At 44.3% G+C, this 18994-nt stretch overlaps 1 protein-coding gene across 1 annotated transcript in view; it reads right to left on the reverse strand.

Moving 5' to 3' along the window:
• LOC119945017 (SAM domain-containing protein SAMSN-1-like) overlaps window positions 1-18638 on the reverse strand; it is a 363531-nt gene extending 344893 nt beyond the window's left edge. The window contains exon 1 of the mRNA XM_038766014.1: window positions 18391-18638. The gene's annotated coding sequence lies outside the window, so the exon portion shown is untranslated. The remainder of the gene's footprint in view (window positions 1-18390) is intronic.
• Window positions 18639-18994: the final 356 nt, after the last annotated feature.

The raw sequence follows: 18994 nt of genomic DNA on the forward strand, positions 1-18994 counted from the left end.
TCCGTTTGTATTAGCGTGGCTCAGTGGAAAAGAGCATGAGCTTTGGAGTCAGAGGTCGTGGGTTCTAATCCCGGCTCCGCCACTTGTCAGCTGTGTGACTTTGGGCAAGTCACTTCACTTCTCTGTGCCTCATTCCCTCATCTGTAAAATGGGGATGAAGACTGTGAGCCCCACGTGGGACAACCTGATCACCTTGTATCCCCCCCAGTGCTTAGAACAGTGCTTTGCACATAGTAAGCGCTTAATAAATGTCATTATTATTATTATTATTATTAGAAATAGGTCCCTGACATTTACAAATGAACAATGAACACCTCCACTCAAGCTTTAACATCATCATCAATCGTATTTATTGAGCGCTTACTATGTGCAGAGCACTGTAATAAGCGCTTGGGAAGTACAAATTGGCAACACATAGAGACAGTCCCTACCCAACAGTGGGCTCACAGTCTAAAAGGGGGAGACAGAGAACAAAACCAAACATACCAACAAAATAAAATAAATAGGATAGATATGTACAAGTAAAATAAATAGAGTAATAAATATGTACAACCATATATACATATATACAGGTGCTGTGGGGAAGGGAAGGAGGTAAGATGGGGGGATGAAGAGGGGGACGAGGGGGAGAGGAAGGAAGGGGCTCAGTCTGGGAAGGCCTCCTGGAGGAGGTGAGCTCTCAGCAGGGCCTTGAAGGGAGGAAGAGAGCTAGCTTGGAGGATGGGCAGAGGGAGGGCAGAGGGATGAGCAGAGGGAGGGCCTTCCACGCCTCTCACGCCTTCCATGCGACTTTGCCTGGTGCAATGAGACTTCTCCGTCCACTTAATGCCGAAAACCATTTCATAAGGTCCAGTGCCTCCCCAGAAGGATGGATCCCAATACAAAAACACCTGCCATAGAAACCTGTGACTTAACAGATCCAATGCCCTCGGATCCTCCTCTCCCTTCCCCCTTCTCTGGGCTGCCAACTTCACAAACAGCGTTATCTCCCCCCTGGTCCCCCGCCCTTATAAAACGGTTGACGGTTAAAACAAAGAACCCCCAAGAAAGTACAATATTCCGTAACTGACATTTACTGCGTTGGCCTTGGACTTCTAATCTTTACCAGACGGGCACACAAATCAATCCATCAGCTCATAAAGGTGTGCTTTCTTAACCTCTAAAACAGATGGGATTGGCTAGAAGCGTCTGGCATGTCAAACTGCTAATCACCGGTGCCCTTTGCACAAAATAACCCACTTAAGTTGAGGCATGGTTGCACTGTAACCGACATTAGTCTGTGGGAAACCCATTTAACTGTCACATACTCCTGCCACTCCTGCTCTCCCTTAATTAAGCCGAATGCCTTATGCTTTGACCTTTTGTTCTAGCCTATTAACCCTATCTAGTACAAGTTCAAATATGTTAAGCTAAAAACTTTGCTGTAAAATATTAAATGTCAAGCTGGAAAAACATCATCAGGGACCCATCCCAACCCATCCCCTTCCACGCCTCTCACGCCTTCCACGCCTCTCACGCCTTCCATGCGACTTTGCCTGGTGCAATGAGACTTCTCCATCCACTTAATGGCTAAACCACGCCAGTGCGCCAAACTGCCTAAAAAAAAAAGTCTTTTTGTTGTTGTTGTTGGGGGAGAATGCACCTTACGCTACATGCAAACTCTCCCCATCCCATCAACTAGTTACTACGGCTATTCTCCTTTCCCCCAATACCTTGATTCAGGCTCTTTAAAAATCACATTTAAAAAGGGCCACAAAACCATTCCACTCAGGACCGTGGCATTCGATAACATAATTCAACCTGCAGTCGATATGGACAAGATTTTCTGCCATCACGGCGATTCCTCTGGGCTCCCACCACAAGATATTTAGGCTCCTCCTTGTGTAAGCATCTTCAATACAAACACAGACATTTGTCCATATCCCACAACTACATACATTTATGTGAGAGTGAGGGTTTATGCTTAATAGCTCTCTGAAGAGAATTTAAGTTGTTCAATATGTACTTGAAGGTTACACTGCAAATTGTCTCAGCAAACCACGGACTCTCTCTGTCCAAATGGCTTAATTTGTAGCGCTGAGTAGAGTTTAAGCATTATTCCCCCTTCAACTTCATTTCTTTGGCTTTCTTAATGTCGTATATTAACAATCATCAATCTCGAGTATATTATCATGATGGAGTTCAACACTAAATAGCAAGGTGGTGGTATTCATCTAATTTATAATCCCTGATACTGTATTTCTTTTTGTTTTCATAATATGCTGTTACAAGTTGCACTTAAATCTTCCAACTCAAAAATGGCATTTTTGCTAAACGCATAACCTCTTATCCTCAGCGTTTAACAAGACAATAGTCTTTCCTCATTTCAACTCTTCACCCTTATTAATAATAATAATAATAGTAATTGCATTTATTAAGCACTTACTATGTGCAAAGCATTGTTCTAAGCGCTGGGGAGGTTACAAGGTGATCCCATGGGGGGCTCACGGTCTTCATCTCCATTTTACAGATGAGGTAACTGAGGCACAGAGAAGTTAAGTGACTTGCCCAAAGTGGTAGAGCCGGGATTTGATCCCATGACCTCTGACTCCAAAGCCCAGGCTCTTTCCACTGAGCCATGCTGCTTCTCAGCCACAAACAATCCAAAGCAACAAAATTAATTTAGCAGAGCAACTTATTTTGAGGCTGAGCCAGTAGTGGGTGGTTGAGGTAAAACAAATTAAAATCTCAATCTCAAAAAGCGAATCAACTCACAAAATAATGTTTCCAAGATAGTGATGCGCAGGAGTTTTGTGAATATTGGAAAACACCTTCAGAATCAAGAAGCCAATGCCTTAAGAAAAAAAAATCACTCTATTCACACTTCCTCTAGTATACCCATATAATTAATGTGTACATATAAAAGTCTAGATAGCCAGGTGAATATATACAGCAAGGGAAAGGCTGGAGCACAGAGATCACTGGTAAATTTATAAAGTTGTCTAAATCAGACTATATACAAAGCTAACCGTGCTGCAAATTACAGAATCCTGTAAATAGTGCCCTGATAATACCATTTTGATTGATAACTGTGTTCATGTACTTAATTTAATTAATGGAATTTATTGAGCCCTTGAAGTCTCCTGAGTTGTTGGTACAGAGTTCTGCACATAGTAAGTGCTCAATAAACACAGCAGAATGAGCAGACACATTCCCTGCCCATAACAAGCTTGCAACTCTTCCTGCTTAAAGAAAACTTACAACTCAAAGATGAGCCTCAAAATGTACTACATATCTGAATACTCAGTTTCTCACCCAATTCTGTTTCCTGCAAGACTACACTGGAAATGATCAGTAAATCATCCCCTTGATGTTCAACCACTTCACTGTTAAAAACATCTTAAACATGTGTCTCATTTCATATTTTATTATTCAATTTACTATCAACAAATCTAGCTTGAACTATCTTAACCTCTCAATAACACTGGTTGCCTAAAATCAACCTGAGAATATTAAGGCCCTAAGCCTTCCTATTATTCAAATTCAACACTATGAATTGGTAGATAACCATTTTACCAAGACGACATTAAAGATACTGACTACATTATTAAATCCTTTGGTTTTAAAAATCTAAAATCATATTACAGTATTTGCCACTTTAGTATAATTGTAGAAATGCTGGCACTAGTGAGAACAAATCATATTAAGAACCAACATCAGGGAATACCAAGGGAACTCACCTTCCCTTCTTACACTAAGATACATGAGAAAATAGTTTTAAAAAAAGGAGTCCCTATGAGATGTCTTAAAATAAAAGGGTCAGGAGACAGGAGAAAAATGATTTTTTTTTAAAAGCAGGGTAGCCATGGTTATACACATAAACATTGATGGGCAGCCTCCCTCTGGAACAGTTTACAGCATTTCTTGGCAGGAATGATGGGTAGACTGAGGATCAGAAGATCCAGGTTCTAATTCCAGCAAACATCGGCGCCCAACTCTCGGTGTGCCCTTCTGAGAATTAAGTTTATGTCTAGTAATATAGAAATCTTCTAGAGAAAAACAACTGTTTGAGCAAAAAACAGCACGTGATTCGAATGAATAGGCAATTTCCACAACCCCTAAATTGTAAGATCAAGGTTTGATCTATTAGATTAGGACTGCTAAAGGGAGGAAAGTGATACAGAATTTCAAAGAAGTGATTGTTTACTCCACATTCACACTCAAATCTGTTCACTGAACAGCAGCAAAAAAATTCAGGGTAACAGTTGTGTATAGATGAATATACATTTAGGCCTCTCTATTATGCAGGGCTGGGAGTCTGAAAAGACATAACTGTAGAATAACTAGAACCATATTAAAAGAAAGGTACAACTCAAGGGTGGGAGGCATGAGGGTAACACACACACACACACACACACCCACACACACACCCACACCCACACCCCCACCCCCACACCCCCACACACCACCACCACCACCACCACCACCACCACCACCCCCCCTTTCACTTTTGGAAGAAGACAAAGTCCCTGGACCCAGCTTCCTACGCCAGGCTCTCTAGGAGGAACTCAAAATACAACAGCATTTGTCCATGCTTGTGTTCTTCCTGTTCATAGTCACACGGATTGGACTTTGTAAAACACGGCATGGATTTCTCTCGCAACTGAGGTTAAGCTACAGAAAGGAAAGGAAAATGGGTGAGAAGCAGCATCTGGGCTTTCAGTGGGTCAACACTAGAATGGGTAAGCTTAGAGTGGGCAAGTAATGTGCCTGGTCATTATTGTGTACTCTCCCAAGTGCTTAGTACAGTGCTCTGCACACAGTAAGCTCTCAACAAAAACGACTGAATGAATGGGAAAGAACAGGATTCCTCACTCCTCTTACCCCTTCAACACCTCCAAACATATCTGGTTTTGCTTGCTTTTATTTAGAGTTCAGATGATCCAGCGATTTACCAAAGACAGAATTATGGCAGACCATCTTATTGTAGGGTCCCAGGAAATGAAATGCTGGGCTGCTTAAGGTAAATTTCATTCTTGAATAAGTGTATAAAGAATGCATGGAAAGGTTGGAGGAATAACTGTACACTTTTCTAGACTGTGAGCCCACTGTTGGGTAGGGACCGTCTCTATATGTTGCCAACTTGTACTTCCCAAGCACTTAGTACAGTGCTCTGCACACAGTAAGTGCTCAATAAATACGACTGAATGAATGAAATACGATTGAATGAACTCCAGATAGACCTTGTTTCCAAATTGTTCACTTGGTTATTCTCCTTTTCATTTTTGGCCCCATCAGAGTATTACACATCCTTAGCCAAAGAGGGTTGAGTGCTTCCTTCAGGGCTTTCAAACAAAGAAAACAAACCCTTTGTTTCCCCAACATTTACCTTGGCAGCTCAAAACTTGGGGATGCGAAACAAAATATTTGGTATATGTCTTAAGCAACAATGGTTTCGGCCAAAACAATTTTCACTGTTGTTTTCATTTTCAGTAGTTTCAATTGAACTTTCCTTCTTGTATTCGGGTAACTACTTAGCCATGGATTTTCTTGAGTCAACAATTTCAGTAATCCCACAAATTGTAAATACAGTAGAAATGTTTGCTATTTTTTGCATCAAACACTCAGTTTTACTAAAACATTTGTATACTCTGAATGTAAACAGTGGAGGGAAACACACTCTACATAATAATAATAATAATAATAATAGCATTTGTTAAGAGCTTACTATGTGCAAAGCACTGTTCTAAGCGCTTCCGAACTCCTTAGCACCCTTTCCTCCCACCAACCAAGTCAAGTATAGCTCTCCTCAAAAATTTTGCTCTTCCCAGTGAACTATCTCATATTCTGAATTTCCTTTTTATTTAAGAACCTCTGTAAAGATTTAGAATTCTTTTTAAAACAAATGTATCAACTGCAGCTTTATTCCCAGCACCATTCCTTAGACAATAAAAATCCATCACTGCCGGAATTTTCACAGCTGAAGCGGACATGGTTCCAGCATGATGCTTGGCCTGTGATTAACTATCATATGCAAAAGCATCAAGAACTCAAAGCAACTAATTCTCCTAAAAAAATATATCTGCATGCTCCTTCAGCATTCTCCTAGATTGAGCAGATCGCATTGGAGATGAGACTTAAATTCTCTTTATAATACGATTTTCTTCATTTCCTTTCAACTTTGCCACTGCGTTCTGTGGACGTGTACAGTGACAAACCTCTTGAGGAAAAGCACTTCTTTAGACAAACGTACCATGTGTGCTGATAATATTACACGATGCTGAAGCCTACTGTCACGAAAGACAGATGTTCTTTGGTCGTGAGATCTCAAGCCCGGGAGCCCACATGGGAGTTGATTCTAGTGCTAGCGGCCTGTTCAGCATCACTCTGGCCCCTGCCAGCCGCATTCCCTCTGTGGGCACAGAGTGCGACGAAGGAGTAGGCTAGCGGTGGGCAGTACTTTGACAAGTCCACAGGCAGCCACTGCCCACCTTAGCCAGCTACAGGCACAGCAAGTTGAGACTAGAATTCTACTCTCCTGATTCCGAGATCAGGGCTCTTTTCACTGGACCGACCTCAAATGACACTGCAATCTGCATGGTCATTTCTGCTCCAATACAATAGTTGGGTTCTTGAAGATTTCCGTGTTGTGGGAAAAAACTCACGCTACAGTAGCAACCACTGATGCAATGAGAATTAATGGGTTAGGGAGTAGATAACTCCAAGACATTACCATGGCTGACATTTTTCAATAGAAAAACCTTTACTCATTCATTCATTCGTATTTACTGAGCACTTACTATGTGCAGAGCACTGTACTAAGTGCTTGGGAAGTACAAATTGGCAACATATAGAGACGGTCCCTATCCAGACCTCCAAACCACGGCATGAAGACAGGTTATGGCAGTATTGTCTCTCTACTTTGGGGGCGATTTTATAAAACATTTCTCTGGGGTGGGTACTGTTCGATATGGAAACAGTCTGCTCTCATATCAGAATTCTCAAACTGGGAGTGGTTTGCTGGGAGCGGAGGAGTAAATTATGGGAAGTTTCTGAAAGGATCACAGAGGGTGGAGGAATTATTCAAATAGCACAACCTCCTCATCCTCTCTATAGCTTGCCTCCTGAGTTAGCCCCATTGCTCAATGAATGAGCGAGATTTGTCCCTGTGTCACTGGTAGACACCAGCCTTTGCCCTCCCCCGCCACCCCCCAATTTGTTTCCTGTGGTGTTTTTAAGCATTCGCTGGCATACTTGACAAGCTGCTGCAGCCACACAAGTAATCCCACCACAATACACCCCATGACTGCTACACTATCCTCATGTAATTTTTTTTCCACTTGGAGTTTGTGTTCTGCAAACCGTGTAGAAGTTGTAAGCTCCTTAAGGGCAGCGTTCCATCACTCCTAATTCTAATATAATCTCTCTCTTGCTTAGCTCAGTGTTCTGCACACAGTAGGCATTGAAATATCGTTTTACTGATTGACATGCCTTGTTATTAATTTTTTTAAGGGGGGAAACTGGGCTGCCCCAGAAATTTCCTGCTCTAGCCCAGTGCCTATTGGGAAATCTAAACCCAGCCATTATTTAATTGGCTGATCCTGCCACTTCTCGCCTCACCCCCAATATAATCTAGTTCCCTGCCTAACCACCCTCCTACTGGCCTCTCCTCTCCACCCAATTTTGTTTCATTTTGTAGAAGGGGGTCAGGGGGCAAGTTACAGTGGCCCATTGTGAGGAGTCACAAGGTGAAAAAAATTTGAGAGTCACTGCTCTGCTAACTGGAGTGCTAAACTGAGGAACATCATTGCGGTACACCTCAGCTCCCGTCTCAGTTCAGGATCCGGTTAAGAATTAGGTGGTTCTGACGGAAACCGACAATCCTAAAAGCTTAACTCCGATCACGACCTTGTGAATGAACACACCGACTAGATTTGCCTTGACATTTCAACCCCCAAGAGGTGCTGTGTGACAGCCAACGGTCCCCTCATTCTAAATGTGCAATGAGACTGTTCCCTGTCCTCCCCAGGGATCAGTCAGCATGAGGCCTGTTGGTGACGCAGCTTCCCGAGCTCCGGTTAAAAGGGCTGGTCAGAGTGGTAGCAAGGCTCGCCAGTGAAGAGCCCGCGGAATTAGGTCACAGGGCTAAAGCAGGAGATAAATCTTGGCCTGAAACCCTCCAAAGCTACAGCACAGAACTCTTTCTTCTCCTCATTTCTAATGGGAGTGGCTTCCAGACTACCAGTTTACTCAAATCTTTCCATCTCTCAGATGATCCCTCCTCCCCCCGATCCCCCAAAACATGCTTGCTCAACTCAGAAGCCAAGGAAAGTGAAGAGTGGGAAAAAAAAAAACCCATTCACCAAGGTCCACGTCTCAAACACTGTTTACCAGTCCTATGGAAGGAAAGGGGACGCGCCTGGTGAGGTGGGTTCCAAGCCGATTCTGCCTGCCGCTGGTTACATAAGGGAATCTATTTATTCATATTAATGCCTTCTCCCTCTCCAGAGTGTAAACTCATTGTGAGCAGGTAACATACCTACCAACTCTGTTATATTGTACTCTCCCAACCACTTAGTAAAGTGCTCTGCACAGTAAGAACTCAATAAATGTGATTGATCCAGGATGGATCAACTTAACAAGGTCAACTTAACTATTCGTGTTTTTTCCAATTGCTCTAGGGTAATCAGCCTTGCCATTAGATGATTTCAGATTATTTTTCCCATAAATCCCCCAAAATTCTTCCAGAGATTGAAGAGAGCTTTCCCTTTTTCATATTACCAATCTGATCCTTCGAGTAAACCAATTTAAACATGGGAGATTCCAAAGTGACCATCCTTCGAAATGCAATCTTTTCCCATTCAGTTTAACTCCACACCTCTCCTCAATCCTCTAGTCAGAAAATACACACTTTTAAACAAAGTTTGCCATTCAAAATGGGTACTGGGTAGGTATTTCAATCGGTATGGAACACAGGCGAAAGTAGCATACAGCTCTTAAAAATCTCTGAAACATCTGCAAGAGAATGCACCATAAAAAGCACTAAGAAGAAACAGAATGGCCTAGTTTGGGAGTCAGTAAGACCTGGGTTCTAATCCCAGTTCTGCCACTTGCCTGGTGCTGTGTTTGCTTTGTGAGCTAGGGCAAGTCATTTAACTTCTTTGTGCTTCTGTTACCTCACCTGTAAATTGGGGATTAAGACTGTGAGCCCCATGAGGGACATGAATTGGGGGTCTAATCTGACTAGCTTCCATATGCCCCAGCACTTAGTTATAGTGCCTGGCACACAGTAAGTGCTTAAATATCGTTTAAAAAAAAGCACTGAAGAGTTACTGCTATATGCTCTTCCTATGTAAAATGAAACCCATAATCCAAGGCCCCTTGTCTAGAGCCAATATAGGTTGTTCAAGCTGACCCCTGCTGATGGCAAGGAACTCACCAAGACCTCAGCATCTGGCCTACCCAACAAACACACCAATCTAGTCCCCGCTTAGGGTTTGCTGAAACCCTGAAAACAGCTGACCGCTCCTTAGGTAGGTATCAAACACGTTCCCGCTCTAAGGATGGTCTAGGAATAATGGCTTTTCAGACAAGAGGCCGAGACCCCCCGTCCCCCTGGAGCTCTGACTCAGGGTGCCGTTTAGGTCAATCAGACAGATATGAGGCATCATTGGGTTGGCTCCTGAAGCATCCTAAGCTGATGATTCAAATTCCCGCAGGCTTGTTATTTAATATTTATCGAACCCTCAGGCTGAGTCACCCAGTGACCTGAACTCGAAGGCAAATGAGAAGATCTTCTTCCCCACCTTTTTGTGGTATTTGTGCTAAGAGGCCCAATGTAAAAAGCACCAGGATACAGAGCGAAGGGTATAATTTGGCCTATGTATTTCACAAGCACAATCCCTCCCTGCGCTCACAGGACTGTGAATCTGTAGTGACATCGAGGATCACACCAGCTCTGTAATTCAAGCACACCTAATAATCTCACTGGAGCGTTTGTTATTCCCTTTGGCAACTGGTAAGTAAATTTGCATTTCATGTGTGGACATGGCAAAAAAAAAAAAAAAGTCCCTCAACCATCCTCCTAGCTCAAGTCCCAGGCAGGATCTGGAGATTTTATTGTACTCTCCCAAACATTTAGTACAGTACTCTGTAGAGAGTATGTGCTCACTAATTATCATTAATGATGATGACAATGCTGGAGAGCATTCACTTTAATTTTTGTTTCTACCTGAAGAGACGAGCCGAAGTAAATGGGAATGACCGAGACCAAGTCCCAGAAAGACCATTTTGGTATGAGAATGATTTTGCCATCACTGCAGCAGCTGCCTTGGCTAGTGTGGTCAGCACCCTCCTGCCCACCTGGACCAAGGTAGGACTGTGGCACCCAACTTCCAACCTTTCCTTAAGCGTTCCACACCCTCCCCCTGGCAGCAGGGAAGGTTCCTCTCTTCCCTGGCACCACAGCCATAGCATCCCAGATCAAAACACAGTTATTTTTGCCCCTGAAGGGAGCAGGACACTGTGAATTTTAACGGGTTAAGAGTAAGTTTCATGGCTGTATGATCAGAGTGGTGGAAAAAACAAATCCACCAAGTCCACATCTTCAAGAACAGATCATTCTAGAGCTCTATTCTTTGATGACAGACAAAGAGGTGTTCTCTCTGACAACCCTACCCACCTAGAAGGCAGCTTGGCCTAGAAGAAAAGAACATGAGACTGGTAGCCAGGAGCCCAGATTGTAATCCCAACTCTGCCACCATCTTGCTGTGTGACTTTGGGCAAGGAGCTTCACCTCTCTGGGCCTCAGGTTTTCTCATCAGTCAAGTGGGAACAAGAAACATGATCTGATTATCTTGCCTACTCCAGTGCTTAGCACAATGCCTGACACCGAGCAGGCACTTAATAACACAGACTTGTTCCACTGTGCTGGTGACACTCAAAAGGAATTTCTGAACACAAACTAATTCCAAGTCTGCTTCACATATGTAACTCCACCAATTTTGGGGTAAGTGTTATCCCAGTCACGGGTCATGGTATTAGCAGTATTTTAATAAGGTCACCAATAAAACAATAACATGGATCAATTCCTGCCCCTTATCCCCTCGTTCCCTTTGGTACTTCCAAATCATTTGGGGAGAGAAGGCTTCTGATGCTGGGATTGGTGGAGTCTGGAGAGCCTTGCGTTTTGCTGAGCTGATTTTGTAATGTTTGCAATAAAACAATTTAGAATTGGATTTAAATTTCAGGCTCTGTGATGCAGACTATGCAGCATAACCATGACAATTAAAAATTCTTAATATAAACTGCCTGTAGAGGGAGATTAATAATCCATTTTAGGGCCTGTCCCACGTCAAATAAAATCCTGGTGCTCACAGAAGCATTGAGACTAAACTCCAGAACTTTAAAACCACCAACTTCAAGAACACTTCAAGAAAGACCAAAAAAAAAAAAAAAAAAGAAATTATTATTGGATTCCCATAGGATTTCTCATGGAGAACAACTTCCAAAGTGATCAGGGAACAGGCACCCTTCACACTGCTTTGTGTGCAAATGAAATGAGAATTTTTTTTATTAAATGACATTTCCAGGGAGTCCTAAACAAGTAATACCTCATGACCGCCACTTCTGCCTTCAGTATTTCAGGCATGGAGGTGAAGAGCAGAGTAGAATGCCATCCACTTTATAAGTAATCCAAGCTAAGTTCATTTTCTCCAAATTGTGGACAAAGAGCCATTAGTATCCTGGGAGAAAACCATCTTGCTATATCTTCCCCCACCCTCCACGTCCTCCAATCTCCTTCCCCTGACTTTGGGACACCACTCCCCTGGGCTATAGGGAATCTAAGTCAATTAAACTGCTTTTATAAAAAGAAATAGAAAGGGGAAAAACAATCAAGAAGTACCAACCTTCAGGGTAGTAACAGAAAACGTTTAACTTGAAAAATATGAAGCGACTTAGCCAGCCTATTGTAGGCACACACAAATAATATGCAAACATGCCTGTGGCCCTATTCATATTCTTGGGGAAACCCTGAAAGAGATCACTGTTTAATAAGACTAATTCAAGGCAAGGAGCTCCCAAACAAAAAGTAGACTTCCACACATTTCCTCCTGCCTTCATGACATCTCTACTCGGATGTCCCGCCGTCACCGCAAACTTAATATGCCTAAAAGAGAACTCCTTATCTTCCCACCCAAACCTTGCCCTTTCCCTGACTTTCCCATCACTCTAGACAGCACCACCATTCTTCCTGTCTCACAAGCCCATAACCTTGGTGTTATCCTTGACTTCTCTCTCATTCCACCCACACATTTAATCCATCACTAAATCCCATCAGTTCGACCTTCACAACACCGCTAAAATCTGCCCTCTCCTCTCCTTCCAAACTGCTACCATGTTAAACAAAGCACTTCAACTATCCCGCCTGGTTCACTGTAGCAGCCTCCTCGCTGTCCTTCCTGCCTCCTATCTCTTCCCATTCCAGTCCAAACTTTACTCTGCTGCCCAGATGATTTTTTTCTACAAAAACGTTCAGGGCATGTTTTCCCACTCCTCAAGAACCTCCAGTGGTTGCCCATCCACCTCCGCATCAATCAGAAAGCGCTTACCATGGGCTTTAAAGCACTCAACCACCTTGCCCCATCCTAACATCTCACTACTTTCTTACTCCAACCCAACCTGAACACTTCACTCCTCTAACGCCAACCTTCTCACTATACCTCAATCCCGTCTATCTCGCCGCTGACCTCTCGCCCACATCCTGCCTCTGGCCTGGACCGCTCTCCCTCTTCATATCCGACAATTACGCTCCCCATTTCGAAGGCTTAATGAAGGCACATCTCTTCCAAGAGGCCTTCCTTGTGGATAAGCCACCTTTTCCTGTTCTTCAACTCTTCTGTGTCACCCTGACTCGCTCCCTTTATTCATCCCCCGCTCCCAGCCTCATGTACATATACTTGTGATTTCTTTTATATTAATGTCTGACTCCCCCTCTAGATGGTAAGCTCACTGTGGGCAGGAAATGTGTCCGTTAAATTATACTATACTTTCCCAAGTGTTTAGTACAGTGCTTTGCACACAGTAGGCACTCAAATTCGATTGACTGACACAGGATATTATTGTTTGTTCTGGCTGCATTCAAGAACAAATTTCCCTCTCCCTTTTAAGACTGATGCAGAGATACCTGGAAACAAAATGACCTCATTTACCAATGGGGAAGCTTGTATTGTTCCCCCTTCAAGAACCAACTACCCCTGCCCTGATATAAAGGAATGAATCACCAACAGCAATCCATATTCCTACATCAGCACCCGAGGGAAACAGGAGAGTGGAACCAGACCTCTCTCTTCTTTTTTCTTATTTATTCCAACCTCTCCCTCTTGCTTTTCTCTGCATCCAGAATTTCTTCATCCACCTTTTTGTTTGATGGCTGCAACTGGCTTGGAGGTTATCTGCCCCACCAACTTAATTCTCACCCCCAATCTTCTCCAACCAAAATGCCCATAGTCCTAACTGGTGTAAAGGATACACACTCCAGTGTGCTGGTATTTTAGATGTTCCAGGATCCATATACAGTAATTCCTTGCACTACTTTTTCCCAGGCAGCAGCCCCAATAACTAACTCTAAAGGAGCATCCCTTAGGCAGTTATTTCTTAAATTGAATTTCTCAGAAAATCAGAAATGCCCCATTCCTAAGAAAGATTCATCTTCTCCATCCTGTTGACCGTAAAATAATCTTTGAGGCTTTATGATGTCAATTCCCACTACTTAAACCACAGCAAGAAATATCAAAAACAAGGCACAAAGTAGATTTAAAAACACATACACACACTCTATTCACCTGGCTTTTTGTAAAAGAGAAGATTCAGATCTCCAAAGTCATGCTCTTTGTCAAATGATTTCATGAGCTAGGGAGGGATGGCATCTCTCTCTCTCTCTCTCTATTTGGTGCCTTAGAAATTGTCACAAAAAACTTACGCCCATCTGTCCCCCTCCATTACACCCCTACACTTGTCAGAAAGAAAAGTGAATTCATTTTTAGTTTCTCATCCTCAGAGTACTAAAATAGTAGTAGTTGACAGAATTTAAAAAGCGCTCTAATTCTCCCTGCTCTATTGGTATTCAATAAGGCTCCAGAAGGCCATATTTCTGCCAGGCTACAAGATCTAAAAAAGAGTGCATTACTTCCTCTCTAGACAATGTGGAGAAACATGTGGAAGATAAGCAGCTTTCTCTGAGCCTCCCAGTTCACAGATTCTGTTTCAAGTTCAACCACCATGATAGACAACCAAAACATATTTTATTTTCAGCTTGCCATCCTGCCTCCTAACCCTCCCACCCTGCACTGCGAGGAGCAAGACCAACTTCAGTAAGACAGGGGAAGCAGGAAAGTCTAAAGTCAAAAAATGGCCACTGTTCACACTAAGAAAAAGAAAAATAATCCCCTTGGGTTCTTTATGGCCTCTTTGAACCAGACCAATCTACACTGCCTTTATTCCTTTCTCGAGTTTTTAACTGTTATCTGCACCTCCTGGGAAAAGATTATTTAAGCACAATTCAGAAGCAATCAAGTAACAAACAGACTCTAGGTGGTGGTGTAGGGTTTTTTTTTCCCCCTAGAAATTTTGGCTCTTAGTCTTGGAGGAGTCATAAGATCATTCAGTCATTTATACAGACACATACTCAGTATGGCAATTTACAGTCTGCAACGGGAATAATTTCTTGTTTTCAATCATTATCGCCACAATTTTCCCGGGAGAATTTAGAGTGGCAAGTGGAAGGTCGGCTAAAAAGCTTCTTCGATCAAATCCCCATAATATTCTGGGAACTGGGATTATAATTTCCCCAACGATTTTAGTCTATTTCTAGGACAGTTTGAAGGGGGGGAGGGCACAAGGAGGAGGTGAATTTTTTTCTTCCCAATCACAAGGGACCAAATCCATGACACTACTAACCTTGTGGTCACCAATGCAATAGTCAACTACATCAAACCCACTTCTTTGTTTCCCAGATTTAAGAGGGAGGAGACACCCCAGGTGGGGCTCTCACCCCAGAACCTCAGAACCTCTTGGGAGTTGAAAAATCACACAGGAAACATCTCACCAATGAGGCAACTACCTAGTTGTAACAACTCTGGCAGCTCTCAGATCATTGTTTAGTAACTCCTCTTATTTAGCCACGGCTCTCAACAAAGACCACTAAAGAAGAGCTACTCGGAAAACTTTTCTTAAAGAATTCTATTTCCAGTGTCACCACGCGAACCCAATACAGAATTGATTCATTAATGCAAATTCTGGCTTAGTACCAATTCATAAATTCAAAGTTACTATTCGCCCGGGCTTCAGAAGTTTACCCAAGATTAGGAACCACTCATCTCATCACAACCTCTCTCAACCTGAAACGCCCAATGTCGTTCCTGAAGAAAAAAAAAAACAAACACCTCCATAATCTAACAATTGATCATTTATCTACCATGACTCAGTTAAACTCCAACACACTGAATGTAAAAACCACGTACCAGACATGTTATTCAAATAAAGAGGGTCTTCCCCCAACACACACACACACACATACAGTGTTACCTCGTCAAAACAAAGGGCAGAAAATAAGGATATAAAATCCTTTCAGGGGTTCCACTCCTGCCTACAATTAGGGTCTCCTTTTAACTTTTGAAACATCAACATGTGTCAAGGATTTCCAGTTCCTTGGGTCCCCCCCAACCTCCCGCAACCCCTTATACATAAAAGCCCACTAAATTTTCTCTATATTAAAAGGTTCATTAGGGAAATGCAATTTTTTTTTAGGGGGGCAGGAAGATTCAGTTGGGGCTAGATGATTTTAGGATCATCTTGAAATCCTATCTACAACAGGGAGCCAGGCAATTCCCAGTTGGGAAGAGGGGATCTTCCAGGAGAGTCTGGGGGCACCCCGAAACGTGGTGTTTCCCCCAGCCCCCCTGAGGAGTTGGAAGGATGGCTGAGGCCTTTGGGGAGGGGGTGGCTATCACATGGGAGAGGAAGAAGAGTCACTGCCGGCGGGGGTGCGGATGTGTGCCTGGGGGTGGAGGGAGCAGGGGAGGGGAAAGGCTGTCTTTTCTATTTTTAATTTTTGTTGTTCTCGGGAATCCAACAGGCAGAGAGGGAGGCCGGGGCCAGCCGGGAAAGCGGCCACTGCAGTAGGAGGGAGTCGAGGCTACAACGGGGTGCCTCCCCCGGACTCCGGGGACCCCCAAACTCCACCCACGTGTGCTCGTCTACCTACCCCACGGCGTGGAGGCCCAAGTGGGATTTTTTTTCATTCATTCAGTTCATTCAATCGTATTTATTGAGCGCTTACTGTGTGCAGAGCACTGGACTAAGCGCTTGGGAAGTACAAGTTGGCAACATATAGAGACGGTCCCTACCCAACAACGGGCTCACAGTCTAGAGCGCTTAATACAGTGCTCTGCACACAGTAAGCGCTCAATAAATACGATTGATTGATTGATTGATAGAAGGGATTGGGGGGGGGGGGGGCGGTACAGTCCTTCCCGCCCTCTCCTAGACTGTGAGCCCAGTGTTGGGTAGGGGCCGTCTCTATCTGTTGCCCGTTTGTACTTCCCGAGCGCTTAGTCCAGTGCTCTGCACACAGTAAGCGCTCAATAAATATGAATAAATGAAAGCGGGCGGGTTCCCCCTTCTAGACTGTGAGCCCGTTGTTGGGTAGGGCCTATGCATGTTGCCGACTTGGACTTCCCAAGCGCTTAGTCCAGTGCTCTGCACACCGTAAGCGCTCAATAAATACGACGGAATGAATGAATGAATATATGTTGCCGACTTGTACTTCCCAAGCGCTTAGTCCAGGGCTCTGCACACAGTAAGCGCTCCATAAATACGATTGAGTGAACGATGAATGAATTAATATGTTGCTGACTTGTACTTCCCAAGCGCTTAGTCCAGGGCTCTGCACACAGTAGGCGCTCAATAAGTACGATTGAATGAGTGAATACATGTTGCCGACTTCTACTTCCCAAGCGCTTAGTCCAGTGCTCTGCACAGTAAGCGCTCAATAAATACGACTGAATGAATGAATAGATGTTGCCGACTTGTACTTCCCAAGCGTTTAGTCCAGTACTTTGCACACAGTAAGCGCTCAATAAATATGACTGAATGAACAGATGTTGCCGATTTGTACTTCCCAAGCGCTTAGTCCAGTGCTCTGCACACAGTAAGCGCTCAATAAATACGACGGAATGAATGAATTAATAAATGAATGAATAAATGGGATGGGAAAATTCCCGGCCCGGGGATCTTCCCCCGCCCCCCACGTCCCTTAGGGGGACACTAAAAGGGTCTGCCAACTTTTTTTTTAATTCCCTGGATTTTAAAGGAGTTGGGGGGGTGTCTTTGTGAGACAGCGGTTAGAAGAGTACTTTGCACATAATAAGCGCTTAACAAATACCATCATTATTATATAGGGAAGCAGCGTGGCTCAGTGGAAAGAGCCCGGGCTTTGGAGTCAGAAGTCATGGGTTCCAATCCCGCCTCCGCCACTTGTCAGCTGTGTGACTTTGGGCGAGTCACTTCACTTCTCTGGGCCTCAGTTCCCTCATCTGGAAAATGGGGATGAAAACCGTGAGCCCCCTGTGGGACAACCTGATCCCCTTGTAACCGCCCCAGCGCTTAGAACAGTGCTTTGCACATAGTAAGCGCTTAACAAATACTATCATTATTATGTATTAAGCGCTTACTATGTGCAAAGCACTGTTCTAAGTGCTGGAACAGTGCTTTGTACATAGTAAGCGCTTAACAAATACCATCATTATTATTATGTATTAAGCGCTATGTGCAAAGCACTGTTCTAAGCGCTGAAACAGTGCTTTGCACATAGTAAACGCTTGACAAATACCATCATTATTATTATTATTATGTATTAAGGGCTTGCTATACGCAAAGCACTGTTCTAAGCGCTGGAACAGTGCTTTGCACCTAGTAAGCGCTTAACAAATACCATCAGTATTATGATTCTGTATTAAGCGCTTACTAGGTGCAAAGCACTGTTCTAAGCGCTGGAACAGTGCTTTGCACCTAGCAAGCGCTTAACAAATACCATCATTATTATTATGTATTAAGCGCTTACTAGGTGCAAAGCACTGTTCTAAGCGCTGGAACAGTGCTTTGCACCTAGCAAGCGCTTAACAAATACCATCAGTATTATGATTCTGTATTAAGCGCTTAGTAGGCGCAAAGCACTGTTCTAAGCGCTGGAACAGTGCTCTGCACCTAGCAAGCGCTTAACAAATACCATCCTTATGATGATGATTATGTATTAAGCGCTTACTAGGTGCAAAGCACTGTTCTAAGCGCCTATGGTGGGGGGGGGGGGGGATCAAGGGAAATAGTCAGCCTCCTCCCCCCAACCCGACTCACCGGACACGGGGCGGGGGTCCGTCGGTGTGGCTGCTGCTGCCGCCCCCTCCTCCAGCGGCGAGGCTCCGGCCTGTCCCTCCTCTCCCTCTCCCTCTCCGGCCTGTCGGGAAGCAGACCACCCCACGGGGGGGGAACCAAGCCCCTCTCCCCAAACCCGTCTGCTTTTCCGCTCCCAAAGTGGGGGAGGAGCCCCTCTCCCCAATTCCCGCCTGTCCCTCCTCCTCCTCCTCCTCCAGGGGCCCAAGCCGGCCGGCGAGGTGGGAAGGGGCCGCGGCCCTGCCTCCCTCCTGGTCTGTCTGTCCGTCCGGGCCTGCCTCCAGCCTGACGCCTCCTCTTCCTCCTCCTCCTCCTCCTCTTCTTCTTCCTCCTCCTCCTCCTTCCCTCCCTCTGTGTTCGTCTGTCCGCCCCTGGCCGCTCCTTCCTCCTCTCCCAGGCCGGAGCTCTGCTGCAATGGCTGGGAGACTGACTTTCAAAGCCTCGCCCCGCAGCCGGGCTCCTCCTCCTCCTCCTCCTAGTTCAGCTCCTCCCACCCTCCACCCCATCATTCATTCATCCATATTTATTGAGCGCCTACTGTGGGCCAGAGCACTGCACTAGCCGCCTG

This window comes from Tachyglossus aculeatus, chromosome 24 (genome assembly GCF_015852505.1).
Source record: "Tachyglossus aculeatus isolate mTacAcu1 chromosome 24, mTacAcu1.pri, whole genome shotgun sequence".
NCBI lineage: Eukaryota > Metazoa > Chordata > Mammalia > Monotremata > Tachyglossidae > Tachyglossus > Tachyglossus aculeatus.